The 19588-nt window shown below is 48.3% G+C and overlaps 10 non-coding genes and 1 pseudogene across 10 annotated transcripts; all 11 read left to right on the top strand.

The window, feature by feature from the left end:
• The first annotated feature begins 3 nt into the window (after window positions 1–3).
• On the top strand, window positions 4–194 carry LOC142288735 (U2 spliceosomal RNA). Its single transcript, XR_012749372.1, has one exon. It is a non-coding gene; the product is annotated as a U2 spliceosomal RNA (small nuclear RNA).
• A 1387-nt stretch (window positions 195–1581) lies between these two features.
• On the top strand, window positions 1582–1772 carry LOC142288734 (U2 spliceosomal RNA). Its single transcript, XR_012749371.1, has one exon. It is a non-coding gene; the product is annotated as a U2 spliceosomal RNA (small nuclear RNA).
• A 1387-nt stretch (window positions 1773–3159) lies between these two features.
• LOC142288733 (U2 spliceosomal RNA) lies at window positions 3160–3350 on the top strand. Its single transcript, XR_012749370.1, has one exon. It is a non-coding gene; the product is annotated as a U2 spliceosomal RNA (small nuclear RNA).
• A 1387-nt stretch (window positions 3351–4737) lies between these two features.
• LOC142288732 (U2 spliceosomal RNA) lies at window positions 4738–4928 on the top strand. The gene has a single exon (XR_012749369.1). It is a non-coding gene; the product is annotated as a U2 spliceosomal RNA (small nuclear RNA).
• A 1387-nt stretch (window positions 4929–6315) lies between these two features.
• Window positions 6316–6506, top strand: LOC142288731 (U2 spliceosomal RNA). The gene has a single exon (XR_012749368.1). It is a non-coding gene; the product is annotated as a U2 spliceosomal RNA (small nuclear RNA).
• A 1387-nt stretch (window positions 6507–7893) lies between these two features.
• On the top strand, window positions 7894–8084 carry LOC142288730 (U2 spliceosomal RNA). Its single transcript, XR_012749367.1, has one exon. It is a non-coding gene; the product is annotated as a U2 spliceosomal RNA (small nuclear RNA).
• A 1387-nt stretch (window positions 8085–9471) lies between these two features.
• LOC142288729 (U2 spliceosomal RNA) lies at window positions 9472–9662 on the top strand. Its single transcript, XR_012749366.1, has one exon. It is a non-coding gene; the product is annotated as a U2 spliceosomal RNA (small nuclear RNA).
• Window positions 9663–11049: 1387 nt separating this feature from the next.
• On the top strand, window positions 11050–11240 carry LOC142288728 (U2 spliceosomal RNA). Its single transcript, XR_012749365.1, has one exon. It is a non-coding gene; the product is annotated as a U2 spliceosomal RNA (small nuclear RNA).
• A 1387-nt stretch (window positions 11241–12627) lies between these two features.
• On the top strand, window positions 12628–12818 carry LOC142288727 (U2 spliceosomal RNA). Its single transcript, XR_012749364.1, has one exon. It is a non-coding gene; the product is annotated as a U2 spliceosomal RNA (small nuclear RNA).
• Window positions 12819–14205: 1387 nt separating this feature from the next.
• LOC142288725 (U2 spliceosomal RNA) lies at window positions 14206–14396 on the top strand. Its single transcript, XR_012749362.1, has one exon. It is a non-coding gene; the product is annotated as a U2 spliceosomal RNA (small nuclear RNA).
• A 1387-nt stretch (window positions 14397–15783) lies between these two features.
• LOC142288754 (U2 spliceosomal RNA) lies at window positions 15784–15873 on the top strand (annotated as a pseudogene).
• Window positions 15874–19588: the final 3715 nt, after the last annotated feature.

The raw sequence follows: 19588 nt of genomic DNA, 5'->3' as shown, positions 1-19588 counted from the left end.
GTTATCGCTTCTCGGCCTTTTGGCTAAGATCAAGTGTAGTATCTGTTCTTATCAGTTTAATATCTGATACGTCCCCTATCTGGGGACCATATATTAAATGGATTTTTAGAACAGGGAGATGGAAAAAGAGCTTGCTCTGTCCACTCCACGCATTGACCTGGTATTGCAGTACCTCCAGGAACGGTGCACCCCTTCTTAACCCAGTTTCCAAAAGCAGAACTCAATTCACCTGATTCATATTAGCCCGATTTAATGAATTGGAAGAAAGCATACGTCTTCATATGCACCTCAATTTGGCCCATTCACTTTTCACACTTCCTCCTTTTGTTTTTTATCTTTCACACTTTTGACTTTCTTTATTCATCCAAATAGCAAACTCATCACCACTCAACCTGACCAACTCGGCTATGTCCCCGTGCTGCAGTTCTCTGTCTTATCTAGATCATTTGCAATTGAATGGAATAGATCCCTTTTGGACAAAGTGGATTCACCTGCTGCTGCAGTGACCACAGGTGTGATAACATCTAGAATTGGCATCTGGTGCGATCTCTCCGCTTCCACTCCAAAGAAAGTTACCTGTTTATTCCTATCATGCATTGGTTTTTGGGGTTTTCTTTGAGTAATGATGATCTCTTTAGTAGTCTGTTGGCGCCCTCTCCTGGAGGAATAGTTTGCTTGCTCTTGGACATTCTAAAAGAGAGGTCATGATAGACATTGAGCTTCTGAGCTCAATTGGGGACAGTCATGGGTGATGAATGTTTGCAACCTACTGCGAAGCCTCATACCGCAATATAAGGAACGTCAAATACTAAGAAAGGGCGGCCTATGAAAGAATTACTACTTTCAATAAGTACACTTAAACGGCTAATTGGGAATAGAAAAACTGTAAAAAGCCCTCTGAGAAAGCCCCCCTCTAACCTTTGATAGTAAGCTTTTCTGTAGTCTGCCTGTTGATGTATTTTCCGTTTGAACTGTGCACAACATGAAGAGACGGAACACTGGCGGCTTGTCACAATGCCCCCCGATGACATCACAATAGCGCTGCTGCCTAGAAAACAAGCTGCGCAGAAGAAGTTGTTCTTTGGGTGGGAGGGTGGGCTAGTGGAAGGAGGGGGCAATCTCTTTTTTTCCCGGGTGGTAGGGGGATGACAGGAGAAGGGAAGCGGGTGGTGAGAAAGGTACAGAGGGCAGGGTTTGGGGGCTGGGAAGGAAAGGGAAAAGATTAGGGTTTGGGGATGATGAAAGGGCTTTCTACGGGTAAGGATGGCAAAGGGTGGCAGTGACGGAAAGTCAGGCAACCTGTCCTGTCCGTCTTTTTGTATCGTGAATTGGAAAGACTGCAAGGGGGAGGGGAGTTGCTTGCGCCCTAAAGGAGGAGTTATTCAGATTCATTGCAGTGGGCGGCGGCTGCAAAACGCACCATTCTTCTTGTTTTGGCTCTGCAAAGCAGCCTTTTCAAGGGTTGGCTTGGGTGACAAAATGTCTTGTGTAGGCGTGGGTTTGTCTCCCTCTCGCTCTCTCTCCCTAAGATGTGTCCGGCATAGGCCAGGGTGCCACTCGAGGCCCAAACCAATTCTGGTTATCGCTTCTCGGCCTTTTGGCTAAGATCAAGTGTAGTATCTGTTCTTATCAGTTTAATATCTGATACGTCCCCTATCTGGGGACCATATATTAAATGGATTTTTAGAACAGGGAGATGGAAAAAGAGCTTGCTCTGTCCACTCCACGCATTGACCTGGTATTGCAGTACCTCCAGGAACGGTGCACCCCTTCTTAACCCAGTTTCCAAAAGCAGAACTCAATTCACCTGATTCATATTAGCCCGATTTAATGAATTGGAAGAAAGCATACGTCTTCATATGCACCTCAATTTGGCCCATTCACTTTTCACACTTCCTCCTTTTGTTTTTTATCTTTCACACTTTTGACTTTCTTTATTCATCCAAATAGCAAACTCATCACCACTCAACCTGACCAACTCGGCTATGTCCCCGTGCTGCAGTTCTCTGTCTTATCTAGATCATTTGCAATTGAATGGAATAGATCCCTTTTGGACAAAGTGGATTCACCTGCTGCTGCAGTGACCACAGGTGTGATAACATCTAGAATTGGCATCTGGTGCGATCTCTCCGCTTCCACTCCAAAGAAAGTTACCTGTTTATTCCTATCATGCATTGGTTTTTGGGGTTTTCTTTGAGTAATGATGATCTCTTTAGTAGTCTGTTGGCGCCCTCTCCTGGAGGAATAGTTTGCTTGCTCTTGGACATTCTAAAAGAGAGGTCATGATAGACATTGAGCTTCTGAGCTCAATTGGGGACAGTCATGGGTGATGAATGTTTGCAACCTACTGCGAAGCCTCATACCGCAATATAAGGAACGTCAAATACTAAGAAAGGGCGGCCTATGAAAGAATTACTACTTTCAATAAGTACACTTAAACGGCTAATTGGGAATAGAAAAACTGTAAAAAGCCCTCTGAGAAAGCCCCCCTCTAACCTTTGATAGTAAGCTTTTCTGTAGTCTGCCTGTTGATGTATTTTCCGTTTGAACTGTGCACAACATGAAGAGACGGAACACTGGCGGCTTGTCACAATGCCCCCCGATGACATCACAATAGCGCTGCTGCCTAGAAAACAAGCTGCGCAGAAGAAGTTGTTCTTTGGGTGGGAGGGTGGGCTAGTGGAAGGAGGGGGCAATCTCTTTTTTTCCCAGGTGGTAGGGGGATGACAGGAGAAGGGAAGCGGGTGGTGAGAAAGGTACAGAGGGCAGGGTTTGGGGGCTGGGAAGGAAAGGGAAAAGATTAGGGTTTGGGGATGATGAAAGGGCTTTCTACGGGTAAGGATGGCAAAGGGTGGCAGTGACGGAAAGTCAGGCAACCTGTCCTGTCCGTCTTTTTGTATCGTGAATTGGAAAGACTGCAAGGGGGAGGGGAGTTGCTTGCGCCCTAAAGGAGGAGTTATTCAGATTCATTGCAGTGGGCGGCGGCTGCAAAACGCACCATTCTTCTTGTTTTGGCTCTGCAAAGCAGCCTTTTCAAGGGTTGGCTTGGGTGACAAAATGTCTTGTGTAGGCGTGGGTTTGTCTCCCTCTCGCTCTCTCTCCCTAAGATGTGTCCGGCATAGGCCAGGGTGCCACTCGAGGCCCAAACCAATTCTGGTTATCGCTTCTCGGCCTTTTGGCTAAGATCAAGTGTAGTATCTGTTCTTATCAGTTTAATATCTGATACGTCCCCTATCTGGGGACCATATATTAAATGGATTTTTAGAACAGGGAGATGGAAAAAGAGCTTGCTCTGTCCACTCCACGCATTGACCTGGTATTGCAGTACCTCCAGGAACGGTGCACCCCTTCTTAACCCAGTTTCCAAAAGCAGAACTCAATTCACCTGATTCATATTAGCCCGATTTAATGAATTGGAAGAAAGCATACGTCTTCATATGCACCTCAATTTGGCCCATTCACTTTTCACACTTCCTCCTTTTGTTTTTTATCTTTCACACTTTTGACTTTCTTTATTCATCCAAATAGCAAACTCATCACCACTCAACCTGACCAACTCGGCTATGTCCCCGTGCTGCAGTTCTCTGTCTTATCTAGATCATTTGCAATTGAATGGAATAGATCCCTTTTGGACAAAGTGGATTCACCTGCTGCTGCAGTGACCACAGGTGTGATAACATCTAGAATTGGCATCTGGTGCGATCTCTCCGCTTCCACTCCAAAGAAAGTTACCTGTTTATTCCTATCATGCATTGGTTTTTGGGGTTTTCTTTGAGTAATGATGATCTCTTTAGTAGTCTGTTGGCGCCCTCTCCTGGAGGAATAGTTTGCTTGCTCTTGGACATTCTAAAAGAGAGGTCATGATAGACATTGAGCTTCTGAGCTCAATTGGGGACAGTCATGGGTGATGAATGTTTGCAACCTACTGCGAAGCCTCATACCGCAATATAAGGAACGTCAAATACTAAGAAAGGGCGGCCTATGAAAGAATTACTACTTTCAATAAGTACACTTAAACGGCTAATTGGGAATAGAAAAACTGTAAAAAGCCCTCTGAGAAAGCCCCCCTCTAACCTTTGATAGTAAGCTTTTCTGTAGTCTGCCTGTTGATGTATTTTCCGTTTGAACTGTGCACAACATGAAGAGACGGAACACTGGCGGCTTGTCACAATGCCCCCCGATGACATCACAATAGCGCTGCTGCCTAGAAAACAAGCTGCGCAGAAGAAGTTGTTCTTTGGGTGGGAGGGTGGGCTAGTGGAAGGAGGGGGCAATCTCTTTTTTTCCCGGGTGGTAGGGGGATGACAGGAGAAGGGAAGCGGGTGGTGAGAAAGGTACAGAGGGCAGGGTTTGGGGGCTGGGAAGGAAAGGGAAAAGATTAGGGTTTGGGGATGATGAAAGGGCTTTCTACGGGTAAGGATGGCAAAGGGTGGCAGTGACGGAAAGTCAGGCAACCTGTCCTGTCCGTCTTTTTGTATCGTGAATTGGAAAGACTGCAAGGGGGAGGGGAGTTGCTTGCGCCCTAAAGGAGGAGTTATTCAGATTCATTGCAGTGGGCGGCGGCTGCAAAACGCACCATTCTTCTTGTTTTGGCTCTGCAAAGCAGCCTTTTCAAGGGTTGGCTTGGGTGACAAAATGTCTTGTGTAGGCGTGGGTTTGTCTCCCTCTCGCTCTCTCTCCCTAAGATGTGTCCGGCATAGGCCAGGGTGCCACTCGAGGCCCAAACCAATTCTGGTTATCGCTTCTCGGCCTTTTGGCTAAGATCAAGTGTAGTATCTGTTCTTATCAGTTTAATATCTGATACGTCCCCTATCTGGGGACCATATATTAAATGGATTTTTAGAACAGGGAGATGGAAAAAGAGCTTGCTCTGTCCACTCCACGCATTGACCTGGTATTGCAGTACCTCCAGGAACGGTGCACCCCTTCTTAACCCAGTTTCCAAAAGCAGAACTCAATTCACCTGATTCATATTAGCCCGATTTAATGAATTGGAAGAAAGCATACGTCTTCATATGCACCTCAATTTGGCCCATTCACTTTTCACACTTCCTCCTTTTGTTTTTTATCTTTCACACTTTTGACTTTCTTTATTCATCCAAATAGCAAACTCATCACCACTCAACCTGACCAACTCGGCTATGTCCCCGTGCTGCAGTTCTCTGTCTTATCTAGATCATTTGCAATTGAATGGAATAGATCCCTTTTGGACAAAGTGGATTCACCTGCTGCTGCAGTGACCACAGGTGTGATAACATCTAGAATTGGCATCTGGTGCGATCTCTCCGCTTCCACTCCAAAGAAAGTTACCTGTTTATTCCTATCATGCATTGGTTTTTGGGGTTTTCTTTGAGTAATGATGATCTCTTTAGTAGTCTGTTGGCGCCCTCTCCTGGAGGAATAGTTTGCTTGCTCTTGGACATTCTAAAAGAGAGGTCATGATAGACATTGAGCTTCTGAGCTCAATTGGGGACAGTCATGGGTGATGAATGTTTGCAACCTACTGCGAAGCCTCATACCGCAATATAAGGAACGTCAAATACTAAGAAAGGGCGGCCTATGAAAGAATTACTACTTTCAATAAGTACACTTAAACGGCTAATTGGGAATAGAAAAACTGTAAAAAGCCCTCTGAGAAAGCCCCCCTCTAACCTTTGATAGTAAGCTTTTCTGTAGTCTGCCTGTTGATGTATTTTCCGTTTGAACTGTGCACAACATGAAGAGACGGAACACTGGCGGCTTGTCACAATGCCCCCCGATGACATCACAATAGCGCTGCTGCCTAGAAAACAAGCTGCGCAGAAGAAGTTGTTCTTTGGGTGGGAGGGTGGGCTAGTGGAAGGAGGGGGCAATCTCTTTTTTTCCCGGGTGGTAGGGGGATGACAGGAGAAGGGAAGCGGGTGGTGAGAAAGGTACAGAGGGCAGGGTTTGGGGGCTGGGAAGGAAAGGGAAAAGATTAGGGTTTGGGGATGATGAAAGGGCTTTCTACGGGTAAGGATGGCAAAGGGTGGCAGTGACGGAAAGTCAGGCAACCTGTCCTGTCCGTCTTTTTGTATCGTGAATTGGAAAGACTGCAAGGGGGAGGGGAGTTGCTTGCGCCCTAAAGGAGGAGTTATTCAGATTCATTGCAGTGGGCGGCGGCTGCAAAACGCACCATTCTTCTTGTTTTGGCTCTGCAAAGCAGCCTTTTCAAGGGTTGGCTTGGGTGACAAAATGTCTTGTGTAGGCGTGGGTTTGTCTCCCTCTCGCTCTCTCTCCCTAAGATGTGTCCGGCATAGGCCAGGGTGCCACTCGAGGCCCAAACCAATTCTGGTTATCGCTTCTCGGCCTTTTGGCTAAGATCAAGTGTAGTATCTGTTCTTATCAGTTTAATATCTGATACGTCCCCTATCTGGGGACCATATATTAAATGGATTTTTAGAACAGGGAGATGGAAAAAGAGCTTGCTCTGTCCACTCCACGCATTGACCTGGTATTGCAGTACCTCCAGGAACGGTGCACCCCTTCTTAACCCAGTTTCCAAAAGCAGAACTCAATTCACCTGATTCATATTAGCCCGATTTAATGAATTGGAAGAAAGCATACGTCTTCATATGCACCTCAATTTGGCCCATTCACTTTTCACACTTCCTCCTTTTGTTTTTTATCTTTCACACTTTTGACTTTCTTTATTCATCCAAATAGCAAACTCATCACCACTCAACCTGACCAACTCGGCTATGTCCCCGTGCTGCAGTTCTCTGTCTTATCTAGATCATTTGCAATTGAATGGAATAGATCCCTTTTGGACAAAGTGGATTCACCTGCTGCTGCAGTGACCACAGGTGTGATAACATCTAGAATTGGCATCTGGTGCGATCTCTCCGCTTCCACTCCAAAGAAAGTTACCTGTTTATTCCTATCATGCATTGGTTTTTGGGGTTTTCTTTGAGTAATGATGATCTCTTTAGTAGTCTGTTGGCGCCCTCTCCTGGAGGAATAGTTTGCTTGCTCTTGGACATTCTAAAAGAGAGGTCATGATAGACATTGAGCTTCTGAGCTCAATTGGGGACAGTCATGGGTGATGAATGTTTGCAACCTACTGCGAAGCCTCATACCGCAATATAAGGAACGTCAAATACTAAGAAAGGGCGGCCTATGAAAGAATTACTACTTTCAATAAGTACACTTAAACGGCTAATTGGGAATAGAAAAACTGTAAAAAGCCCTCTGAGAAAGCCCCCCTCTAACCTTTGATAGTAAGCTTTTCTGTAGTCTGCCTGTTGATGTATTTTCCGTTTGAACTGTGCACAACATGAAGAGACGGAACACTGGCGGCTTGTCACAATGCCCCCCGATGACATCACAATAGCGCTGCTGCCTAGAAAACAAGCTGCGCAGAAGAAGTTGTTCTTTGGGTGGGAGGGTGGGCTAGTGGAAGGAGGGGGCAATCTCTTTTTTTCCCGGGTGGTAGGGGGATGACAGGAGAAGGGAAGCGGGTGGTGAGAAAGGTACAGAGGGCAGGGTTTGGGGGCTGGGAAGGAAAGGGAAAAGATTAGGGTTTGGGGATGATGAAAGGGCTTTCTACGGGTAAGGATGGCAAAGGGTGGCAGTGACGGAAAGTCAGGCAACCTGTCCTGTCCGTCTTTTTGTATCGTGAATTGGAAAGACTGCAAGGGGGAGGGGAGTTGCTTGCGCCCTAAAGGAGGAGTTATTCAGATTCATTGCAGTGGGCGGCGGCTGCAAAACGCACCATTCTTCTTGTTTTGGCTCTGCAAAGCAGCCTTTTCAAGGGTTGGCTTGGGTGACAAAATGTCTTGTGTAGGCGTGGGTTTGTCTCCCTCTCGCTCTCTCTCCCTAAGATGTGTCCGGCATAGGCCAGGGTGCCACTCGAGGCCCAAACCAATTCTGGTTATCGCTTCTCGGCCTTTTGGCTAAGATCAAGTGTAGTATCTGTTCTTATCAGTTTAATATCTGATACGTCCCCTATCTGGGGACCATATATTAAATGGATTTTTAGAACAGGGAGATGGAAAAAGAGCTTGCTCTGTCCACTCCACGCATTGACCTGGTATTGCAGTACCTCCAGGAACGGTGCACCCCTTCTTAACCCAGTTTCCAAAAGCAGAACTCAATTCACCTGATTCATATTAGCCCGATTTAATGAATTGGAAGAAAGCATACGTCTTCATATGCACCTCAATTTGGCCCATTCACTTTTCACACTTCCTCCTTTTGTTTTTTATCTTTCACACTTTTGACTTTCTTTATTCATCCAAATAGCAAACTCATCACCACTCAACCTGACCAACTCGGCTATGTCCCCGTGCTGCAGTTCTCTGTCTTATCTAGATCATTTGCAATTGAATGGAATAGATCCCTTTTGGACAAAGTGGATTCACCTGCTGCTGCAGTGACCACAGGTGTGATAACATCTAGAATTGGCATCTGGTGCGATCTCTCCGCTTCCACTCCAAAGAAAGTTACCTGTTTATTCCTATCATGCATTGGTTTTTGGGGTTTTCTTTGAGTAATGATGATCTCTTTAGTAGTCTGTTGGCGCCCTCTCCTGGAGGAATAGTTTGCTTGCTCTTGGACATTCTAAAAGAGAGGTCATGATAGACATTGAGCTTCTGAGCTCAATTGGGGACAGTCATGGGTGATGAATGTTTGCAACCTACTGCGAAGCCTCATACCGCAATATAAGGAACGTCAAATACTAAGAAAGGGCGGCCTATGAAAGAATTACTACTTTCAATAAGTACACTTAAACGGCTAATTGGGAATAGAAAAACTGTAAAAAGCCCTCTGAGAAAGCCCCCCTCTAACCTTTGATAGTAAGCTTTTCTGTAGTCTGCCTGTTGATGTATTTTCCGTTTGAACTGTGCACAACATGAAGAGACGGAACACTGGCGGCTTGTCACAATGCCCCCCGATGACATCACAATAGCGCTGCTGCCTAGAAAACAAGCTGCGCAGAAGAAGTTGTTCTTTGGGTGGGAGGGTGGGCTAGTGGAAGGAGGGGGCAATCTCTTTTTTTCCCGGGTGGTAGGGGGATGACAGGAGAAGGGAAGCGGGTGGTGAGAAAGGTACAGAGGGCAGGGTTTGGGGGCTGGGAAGGAAAGGGAAAAGATTAGGGTTTGGGGATGATGAAAGGGCTTTCTACGGGTAAGGATGGCAAAGGGTGGCAGTGACGGAAAGTCAGGCAACCTGTCCTGTCCGTCTTTTTGTATCGTGAATTGGAAAGACTGCAAGGGGGAGGGGAGTTGCTTGCGCCCTAAAGGAGGAGTTATTCAGATTCATTGCAGTGGGCGGCGGCTGCAAAACGCACCATTCTTCTTGTTTTGGCTCTGCAAAGCAGCCTTTTCAAGGGTTGGCTTGGGTGACAAAATGTCTTGTGTAGGCGTGGGTTTGTCTCCCTCTCGCTCTCTCTCCCTAAGATGTGTCCGGCATAGGCCAGGGTGCCACTCGAGGCCCAAACCAATTCTGGTTATCGCTTCTCGGCCTTTTGGCTAAGATCAAGTGTAGTATCTGTTCTTATCAGTTTAATATCTGATACGTCCCCTATCTGGGGACCATATATTAAATGGATTTTTAGAACAGGGAGATGGAAAAAGAGCTTGCTCTGTCCACTCCACGCATTGACCTGGTATTGCAGTACCTCCAGGAACGGTGCACCCCTTCTTAACCCAGTTTCCAAAAGCAGAACTCAATTCACCTGATTCATATTAGCCCGATTTAATGAATTGGAAGAAAGCATACGTCTTCATATGCACCTCAATTTGGCCCATTCACTTTTCACACTTCCTCCTTTTGTTTTTTATCTTTCACACTTTTGACTTTCTTTATTCATCCAAATAGCAAACTCATCACCACTCAACCTGACCAACTCGGCTATGTCCCCGTGCTGCAGTTCTCTGTCTTATCTAGATCATTTGCAATTGAATGGAATAGATCCCTTTTGGACAAAGTGGATTCACCTGCTGCTGCAGTGACCACAGGTGTGATAACATCTAGAATTGGCATCTGGTGCGATCTCTCCGCTTCCACTCCAAAGAAAGTTACCTGTTTATTCCTATCATGCATTGGTTTTTGGGGTTTTCTTTGAGTAATGATGATCTCTTTAGTAGTCTGTTGGCGCCCTCTCCTGGAGGAATAGTTTGCTTGCTCTTGGACATTCTAAAAGAGAGGTCATGATAGACATTGAGCTTCTGAGCTCAATTGGGGACAGTCATGGGTGATGAATGTTTGCAACCTACTGCGAAGCCTCATACCGCAATATAAGGAACGTCAAATACTAAGAAAGGGCGGCCTATGAAAGAATTACTACTTTCAATAAGTACACTTAAACGGCTAATTGGGAATAGAAAAACTGTAAAAAGCCCTCTGAGAAAGCCCCCCTCTAACCTTTGATAGTAAGCTTTTCTGTAGTCTGCCTGTTGATGTATTTTCCGTTTGAACTGTGCACAACATGAAGAGACGGAACACTGGCGGCTTGTCACAATGCCCCCCGATGACATCACAATAGCGCTGCTGCCTAGAAAACAAGCTGCGCAGAAGAAGTTGTTCTTTGGGTGGGAGGGTGGGCTAGTGGAAGGAGGGGGCAATCTCTTTTTTTCCCGGGTGGTAGGGGGATGACAGGAGAAGGGAAGCGGGTGGTGAGAAAGGTACAGAGGGCAGGGTTTGGGGGCTGGGAAGGAAAGGGAAAAGATTAGGGTTTGGGGATGATGAAAGGGCTTTCTACGGGTAAGGATGGCAAAGGGTGGCAGTGACGGAAAGTCAGGCAACCTGTCCTGTCCGTCTTTTTGTATCGTGAATTGGAAAGACTGCAAGGGGGAGGGGAGTTGCTTGCGCCCTAAAGGAGGAGTTATTCAGATTCATTGCAGTGGGCGGCGGCTGCAAAACGCACCATTCTTCTTGTTTTGGCTCTGCAAAGCAGCCTTTTCAAGGGTTGGCTTGGGTGACAAAATGTCTTGTGTAGGCGTGGGTTTGTCTCCCTCTCGCTCTCTCTCCCTAAGATGTGTCCGGCATAGGCCAGGGTGCCACTCGAGGCCCAAACCAATTCTGGTTATCGCTTCTCGGCCTTTTGGCTAAGATCAAGTGTAGTATCTGTTCTTATCAGTTTAATATCTGATACGTCCCCTATCTGGGGACCATATATTAAATGGATTTTTAGAACAGGGAGATGGAAAAAGAGCTTGCTCTGTCCACTCCACGCATTGACCTGGTATTGCAGTACCTCCAGGAACGGTGCACCCCTTCTTAACCCAGTTTCCAAAAGCAGAACTCAATTCACCTGATTCATATTAGCCCGATTTAATGAATTGGAAGAAAGCATACGTCTTCATATGCACCTCAATTTGGCCCATTCACTTTTCACACTTCCTCCTTTTGTTTTTTATCTTTCACACTTTTGACTTTCTTTATTCATCCAAATAGCAAACTCATCACCACTCAACCTGACCAACTCGGCTATGTCCCCGTGCTGCAGTTCTCTGTCTTATCTAGATCATTTGCAATTGAATGGAATAGATCCCTTTTGGACAAAGTGGATTCACCTGCTGCTGCAGTGACCACAGGTGTGATAACATCTAGAATTGGCATCTGGTGCGATCTCTCCGCTTCCACTCCAAAGAAAGTTACCTGTTTATTCCTATCATGCATTGGTTTTTGGGGTTTTCTTTGAGTAATGATGATCTCTTTAGTAGTCTGTTGGCGCCCTCTCCTGGAGGAATAGTTTGCTTGCTCTTGGACATTCTAAAAGAGAGGTCATGATAGACATTGAGCTTCTGAGCTCAATTGGGGACAGTCATGGGTGATGAATGTTTGCAACCTACTGCGAAGCCTCATACCGCAATATAAGGAACGTCAAATACTAAGAAAGGGCGGCCTATGAAAGAATTACTACTTTCAATAAGTACACTTAAACGGCTAATTGGGAATAGAAAAACTGTAAAAAGCCCTCTGAGAAAGCCCCCCTCTAACCTTTGATAGTAAGCTTTTCTGTAGTCTGCCTGTTGATGTATTTTCCGTTTGAACTGTGCACAACATGAAGAGACGGAACACTGGCGGCTTGTCACAATGCCCCCCGATGACATCACAATAGCGCTGCTGCCTAGAAAACAAGCTGCGCAGAAGAAGTTGTTCTTTGGGTGGGAGGGTGGGCTAGTGGAAGGAGGGGGCAATCTCTTTTTTTCCCGGGTGGTAGGGGGATGACAGGAGAAGGGAAGCGGGTGGTGAGAAAGGTACAGAGGGCAGGGTTTGGGGGCTGGGAAGGAAAGGGAAAAGATTAGGGTTTGGGGATGATGAAAGGGCTTTCTACGGGTAAGGATGGCAAAGGGTGGCAGTGACGGAAAGTCAGGCAACCTGTCCTGTCCGTCTTTTTGTATCGTGAATTGGAAAGACTGCAAGGGGGAGGGGAGTTGCTTGCGCCCTAAAGGAGGAGTTATTCAGATTCATTGCAGTGGGCGGCGGCTGCAAAACGCACCATTCTTCTTGTTTTGGCTCTGCAAAGCAGCCTTTTCAAGGGTTGGCTTGGGTGACAAAATGTCTTGTGTAGGCGTGGGTTTGTCTCCCTCTCGCTCTCTCTCCCTAAGATGTGTCCGGCATAGGCCAGGGTGCCACTCGAGGCCCAAACCAATTCTGGTTATCGCTTCTCGGCCTTTTGGCTAAGATCAAGTGTAGTATCTGTTCTTATCAGTTTAATATCTGATACGTCCCCTATCTGGGGACCATATATTAAATGGATTTTTAGAACAGGGAGATGGAAAAAGAGCTTGCTCTGTCCACTCCACGCATTGACCTGGTATTGCAGTACCTCCAGGAACGGTGCACCCCTTCTTAACCCAGTTTCCAAAAGCAGAACTCAATTCACCTGATTCATATTAGCCCGATTTAATGAATTGGAAGAAAGCATACGTCTTCATATGCACCTCAATTTGGCCCATTCACTTTTCACACTTCCTCCTTTTGTTTTTTATCTTTCACACTTTTGACTTTCTTTATTCATCCAAATAGCAAACTCATCACCACTCAACCTGACCAACTCGGCTATGTCCCCGTGCTGCAGTTCTCTGTCTTATCTAGATCATTTGCAATTGAATGGAATAGATCCCTTTTGGACAAAGTGGATTCACCTGCTGCTGCAGTGACCACAGGTGTGATAACATCTAGAATTGGCATCTGGTGCGATCTCTCCGCTTCCACTCCAAAGAAAGTTACCTGTTTATTCCTATCATGCATTGGTTTTTGGGGTTTTCTTTGAGTAATGATGATCTCTTTAGTAGTCTGTTGGCGCCCTCTCCTGGAGGAATAGTTTGCTTGCTCTTGGACATTCTAAAAGAGAGGTCATGATAGACATTGAGCTTCTGAGCTCAATTGGGGACAGTCATGGGTGATGAATGTTTGCAACCTACTGCGAAGCCTCATACCGCAATATAAGGAACGTCAAATACTAAGAAAGGGCGGCCTATGAAAGAATTACTACTTTCAATAAGTACACTTAAACGGCTAATTGGGAATAGAAAAACTGTAAAAAGCCCTCTGAGAAAGCCCCCCTCTAACCTTTGATAGTAAGCTTTTCTGTAGTCTGCCTGTTGATGTATTTTCCGTTTGAACTGTGCACAACATGAAGAGACGGAACACTGGCGGCTTGTCACAATGCCCCCCGATGACATCACAATAGCGCTGCTGCCTAGAAAACAAGCTGCGCAGAAGAAGTTGTTCTTTGGGTGGGAGGGTGGGCTAGTGGAAGGAGGGGGCAATCTCTTTTTTTCCCGGGTGGTAGGGGGATGACAGGAGAAGGGAAGCGGGTGGTGAGAAAGGTACAGAGGGCAGGGTTTGGGGGCTGGGAAGGAAAGGGAAAAGATTAGGGTTTGGGGATGATGAAAGGGCTTTCTACGGGTAAGGATGGCAAAGGGTGGCAGTGACGGAAAGTCAGGCAACCTGTCCTGTCCGTCTTTTTGTATCGTGAATTGGAAAGACTGCAAGGGGGAGGGGAGTTGCTTGCGCCCTAAAGGAGGAGTTATTCAGATTCATTGCAGTGGGCGGCGGCTGCAAAACGCACCATTCTTCTTGTTTTGGCTCTGCAAAGCAGCCTTTTCAAGGGTTGGCTTGGGTGACAAAATGTCTTGTGTAGGCGTGGGTTTGTCTCCCTCTCGCTCTCTCTCCCTAAGATGTGTCCGGCATAGGCCAGGGTGCCACTCGAGGCCCAAACCAATTCTGGTTATCGCTTCTCGGCCTTTTGGCTAAGATCAAGTGTAGTATCTGTTCTTATCAGTTTAATATCTGATACGTCCCCTATCTGGGGACCATATATTAAATGGATTTTTAGAACAGGGAGATGGAAAAAGAGCTTGCTCTGTCCACTCCACGCATTGACCTGGTATTGCAGTACCTCCAGGAACGGTGCACCCCTTCTTAACCCAGTTTCCAAAAGCAGAACTCAATTCACCTGATTCATATTAGCCCGATTTAATGAATTGGAAGAAAGCATACGTCTTCATATGCACCTCAATTTGGCCCATTCACTTTTCACACTTCCTCCTTTTGTTTTTTATCTTTCACACTTTTGACTTTCTTTATTCATCCAAATAGCAAACTCATCACCACTCAACCTGACCAACTCGGCTATGTCCCCGTGCTGCAGTTCTCTGTCTTATCTAGATCATTTGCAATTGAATGGAATAGATCCCTTTTGGACAAAGTGGATTCACCTGCTGCTGCAGTGACCACAGGTGTGATAACATCTAGAATTGGCATCTGGTGCGATCTCTCCGCTTCCACTCCAAAGAAAGTTACCTGTTTATTCCTATCATGCATTGGTTTTTGGGGTTTTCTTTGAGTAATGATGATCTCTTTAGTAGTCTGTTGGCGCCCTCTCCTGGAGGAATAGTTTGCTTGCTCTTGGACATTCTAAAAGAGAGGTCATGATAGACATTGAGCTTCTGAGCTCAATTGGGGACAGTCATGGGTGATGAATGTTTGCAACCTACTGCGAAGCCTCATACCGCAATATAAGGAACGTCAAATACTAAGAAAGGGCGGCCTATGAAAGAATTACTACTTTCAATAAGTACACTTAAACGGCTAATTGGGAATAGAAAAACTGTAAAAAGCCCTCTGAGAAAGCCCCCCTCTAACCTTTGATAGTAAGCTTTTCTGTAGTCTGCCTGTTGATGTATTTTCCGTTTGAACTGTGCACAACATGAAGAGACGGAACACTGGCGGCTTGTCACAATGCCCCCCGATGACATCACAATAGCGCTGCTGCCTAGAAAACAAGCTGCGCAGAAGAAGTTGTTCTTTGGGTGGGAGGGTGGGCTAGTGGAAGGAGGGGGCAATCTCTTTTTTTCCCGGGTGGTAGGGGGATGACAGGAGAAGGGAAGCGGGTGGTGAGAAAGGTACAGAGGGCAGGGTTTGGGGGCTGGGAAGGAAAGGGAAAAGATTAGGGTTTGGGGATGATGAAAGGGCTTTCTACGGGTAAGGATGGCAAAGGGTGGCAGTGACGGAAAGTCAGGCAACCTGTCCTGTCCGTCTTTTTGTATCGTGAATTGGAAAGACTGCAAGGGGGAGGGGAGTTGCTTGCGCCCTAAAGGAGGAGTTATTCAGATTCATTGCAGTGGGCGGCGGCTGCAAAACGCACCATTCTTCTTGTTTTGGCTCTGCAAAGCAGCCTTTTCAAGGGTTGGCTTGGGTGACAAAATGTCTTGTGTAGGCGTGGGTTTGTCTCCCTCTCGCTCTCTCTCCCTAAGATGTGTCCGGCATAGGCCAGGGTGCCACTCGAGGCCCAAACCAATTCTGGTTATCGCTTCTCGGCCTTTTGGCTAAGATCAAGTGTAGTATCTGTTCTTATCAGAACAAACTGAGCTAGCTACACTTGACGAGATACGATCAGGGAGACGAGCTCCGAAGCCCAGCCGAGACCGGAAGAGGGAGATCGGACGGAAGAAGAGCTTGGCAGAAAGAAGCAAGAAGACGAAGGCTCGGAGAAGACTTGGGGAGACCAGAGGAACTTCGAGGAGGAACACAGCGGGAGAAGACACCCGGAGAAGAATCCAAGATCCAGCTCCGGGAACTCAAGCAGGAACCAGCCATGGCAAGCAAGCCAGAGAAGGCAGCCAAGAAGGCTCAGGACCCAGGGACCTCCAGGAAGGCTCATCCAGAGGCTTCTTCGGCCCAAGAGGCCCCTACCTCCGACGCCAGCCAGCCGGAGGGAGCCCGGACGCCGCCTGAAAAGGCTCCAACCCTGGAGCCTTGGATGCGGCAGACGGTCGCCCTGAAGCTAAAGGCGGTGGATGGTAGGTTGCCGGACATGTCCAGCGACGTGTTCTGCAAGAAGATGATTCTGGATCAGGGCTTCTCCAGGGCGGAAACCCTGAGTGTCCAGACCTTCATGACTGGCATTTTTCTGGTAACCTTTGCCACGGTGAATGCCTGCAGGAGATACTGGGAGGCGATGAACGCAGCGATGCCGGACTCCCCTTTTCATTCTTTTTTAGGATCCTGTCCTATACAGAGGGATGAGAAGAGGATCACGGTCTCCATGCGGAACCCGCACACCCCAGGAAGAGACATCTCCACGTTCCTGGGACGTCTCTGCACGGTGGTGAGGGAGCCATCCCACATCCTTAACGGCAACGGATTCTGGACGGGTAAGTGGTCAGTAACTGTTCGACTCTACAGGGAACCAGCATCCGAGGATGGTCTCCAGCACCTGCCCCCGACATTCTCTCTGGGAAACTCCTTTGGTCTCATCTACTACCCGGACATGCCACACAACTGCAGGAAATGTGGCGGGAAAGGGCATTCTATGAAGACCTGCAAGGAGGACGCCTGCAGGGTTTGCCGGGTGACGGGACACAGCTCCAAGGACTGCCCAAAGAAGAAGACTTGCAACCTATGTGGACAGGCGGACCACCTTTACAAGGACTGCCCACAGCGGGAGAAATCCTGGGCAAGGGTTGCCGCGGTGACCCAGTATCGGGTAGTCACAGCTTCGTCGACCAAGGCAGCTACGACCAAGGCCACAGAGGCCAAGGACAAGGCGGCCAAGAACCCGGCGACCGTGGCTCCAGCCGATGCCCCAGCAGCCACGGAGTCCAGGAAAAAGGGTAAGAAAACTGTTGCCCCCTCCCTGGTCCCCCCCCCTGTCACCCCTGTCCAAACCCCTCCCCCCCCGGCCAACCCTACTGAGGATTCCACTACCTCCACCTCATTTCCCTACTCCTCAGTTGGTCTCCTCACCCCCCCCCCAAAGCCCACTCTCCCTCCCCAGACCATGAGAGCAGAGGACCTCAGCACTCTTGCACTTTTCACCGAGGAGGATTTTCCAGCTCTTGTCTCCTCAGGTACAGGCCAAAGGAAAAGGAAGGTGGAAGATAGTCCTGTCGCAGAACCTTCCAAGCTGTTCATTGTGGATCCCAATCCACCCCAGGAAGAGGAGGATGGCCTCCTCCCAGAACCGGACGTGTTGGAGCAGATGGTGGAGTCCCTTGTGGCCGAAGAAGAAATGGAGGAGTCGGAAGCCACGGAGGCACCATCCCTGCTCGATCAGCTAGAAGAAGAGGGTCTGCTGGAGATACCCTTACCAGCAGGTGCCAAAGAGGAAGAACCGCCCGACCGGAGTGGTAACTAAGGCACACCGCCTGCGCTAACTTTCTCTTTCCTCCAATGACTGCTAACATTAACACCTTTTCCATTAATGTTAGGAGCATCAGAGACAAGTTCCGACGCCAGACAATTTTTGCGTTCCTTAACACTCAGTCTAGTGATGTATTTTTCCTGCAGGAATGCTCCCTTCCCTCCTCTAGGTCCTTCAACCATCTGGCCAGGGAGTGGACCCATGGCCCATCCTACTGGTCCGGCGGAGGCGACTGTAGGTCCGCGGGGGTCGCCGTGCTGATCAGGGGAAGCGCCTTCACATTGGACTCTGTTCAGGAAATCGTCTGCGGCAGGTTACTGCTCGTGGATGGCACCTGGGCGGGAGAACCTGTCAGGTTCATCAATGTGTACGCTTCTCCTGTGAAGAGCGATCGACTGGAGCTCCTCCAAGCCCTGCGCCCTCAGCTCGCTACCGCCAGGACGGTAGTGATGGCCGGGGATTTCAACTGCCCGATTGAGGAGGATGGACGCAGTTCTGGAACGGCTGCCAAGTTGGACGTCACATCCAAACTGCTCATTGAGATGGTGACCGAAGCCTCTCTTGTGGACGTTGTTGGCTCCATCGGACACGGATCCGTGAACTATTCATGGTGCCGATCCGATGGCTCGCTGCGTTCCAGGATTGACTTTGTGTTTACCTCTCGGGCGGTTGGGCGGAGTGGGCACTCGATGGTCCCCTGCTTCTTCTCTGACCACAGAGCCATTCACTTTCAAGGTGTGCTGGGCCATGGCTTCCCCATTGGCCCGGGCTCCTGGAAGCTGAACTGCTCTCTGCTGGAAAAGGGTGAGATTCTGGAGGAGCTTAGAGCTGCCTACTCCACGTGGCGGGCCTACAAGGCGGGCTTCCAGTCTGTTTCTGACTGGTGGGAATACGTTAAACTCGAGTTCCGTTTCTTCTTTCAGGCAAAGAGTCAACAACAGGCGGGTCTGAAGAGGAGGGACTTCAGGAGACTCCAGCGTGAGCTGCGTTCCCTGCAGGACCTTCTTCGATGCGGCTGGGACGTGAGAGAGGAGCTGGAGGAGACTAAGAGGAGCCTGAAAAGGCACTTCGAGGAGGAGTCCGAGCGAATTGTCTTCCGTTCCAAAGTGGAGAACCTGGAGAAGGGTGAGAAATGTAACTCGTTCTTTTTCAGGAAACTCCACGCCGGTCACACGCCCATGAATGAACTACGAGACGAGAGTGGCAGCATGCGACGCGGGAAAGAGAACGTGATGAAGGTCGTCAGCGACTTCTACAGCGAACTCTACGCCCGCAAGACTACTGACCCCGAGGCCGCCGATAAGTTCCTGTCAGGTATCACTAACCATCTTGACCCTGCAGACGCGGCGGCCATGGATGTTCCTCTGACGGTGGACGAGCTGCTCTCGGCCGCCAAATCCTTTAGTTCTGGCAGGACACCAGGCAGTGACGGCCTCCCAGCAGAGCTCTATGTAGCGCTGGGAGACCTAATCTGTCCGGACCTGTTAGGGCTGTATGAGGAGATGGTGGTGGAGGGCAGAATGCCTCCATCTCTGAGGGAAGGAATGGTCACGATCCTGTACAAGCGTAAAGGAGAGAGGTGCGACCTGAAGAATTGGCGTCCCATCACCCTTCTGAACGTCGACTACAAGATCCTGGCCAAGACGATGGCAACGAGATTGAAGACTGTTATCGGACGGATCATCCACCCGGATCAGACCTGCGGCATCCCCGGACGTCGCATCGCAGACAGCCTGGCTCTCATGCGGGACACGGTCGAGTACATCAAAGCCCGCCGGGTGCACGCAGCCCTGATCTCGTTGGATCAGGAAAAGGCCTTCGACCGTGTTTCCCATGAGTTCCTGGGCAAAGCTCTGCACAGGTTAGGTTTGGGTAACATGTTTTGCTTGTATGTCCAACTAATGTATTTTGATATTCACAGCTCGGTGTTGGTAAACGGCTGGAAGACTGACCCCTTCCCGGTCCTCT

Source organism: Anomaloglossus baeobatrachus, unplaced genomic scaffold (assembly GCF_048569485.1).
Source record: "Anomaloglossus baeobatrachus isolate aAnoBae1 unplaced genomic scaffold, aAnoBae1.hap1 Scaffold_849, whole genome shotgun sequence".
Lineage (NCBI taxonomy): Eukaryota > Metazoa > Chordata > Amphibia > Anura > Aromobatidae > Anomaloglossus > Anomaloglossus baeobatrachus.
This window is presented reverse-complemented; position numbering and strand designations above follow the sequence as displayed.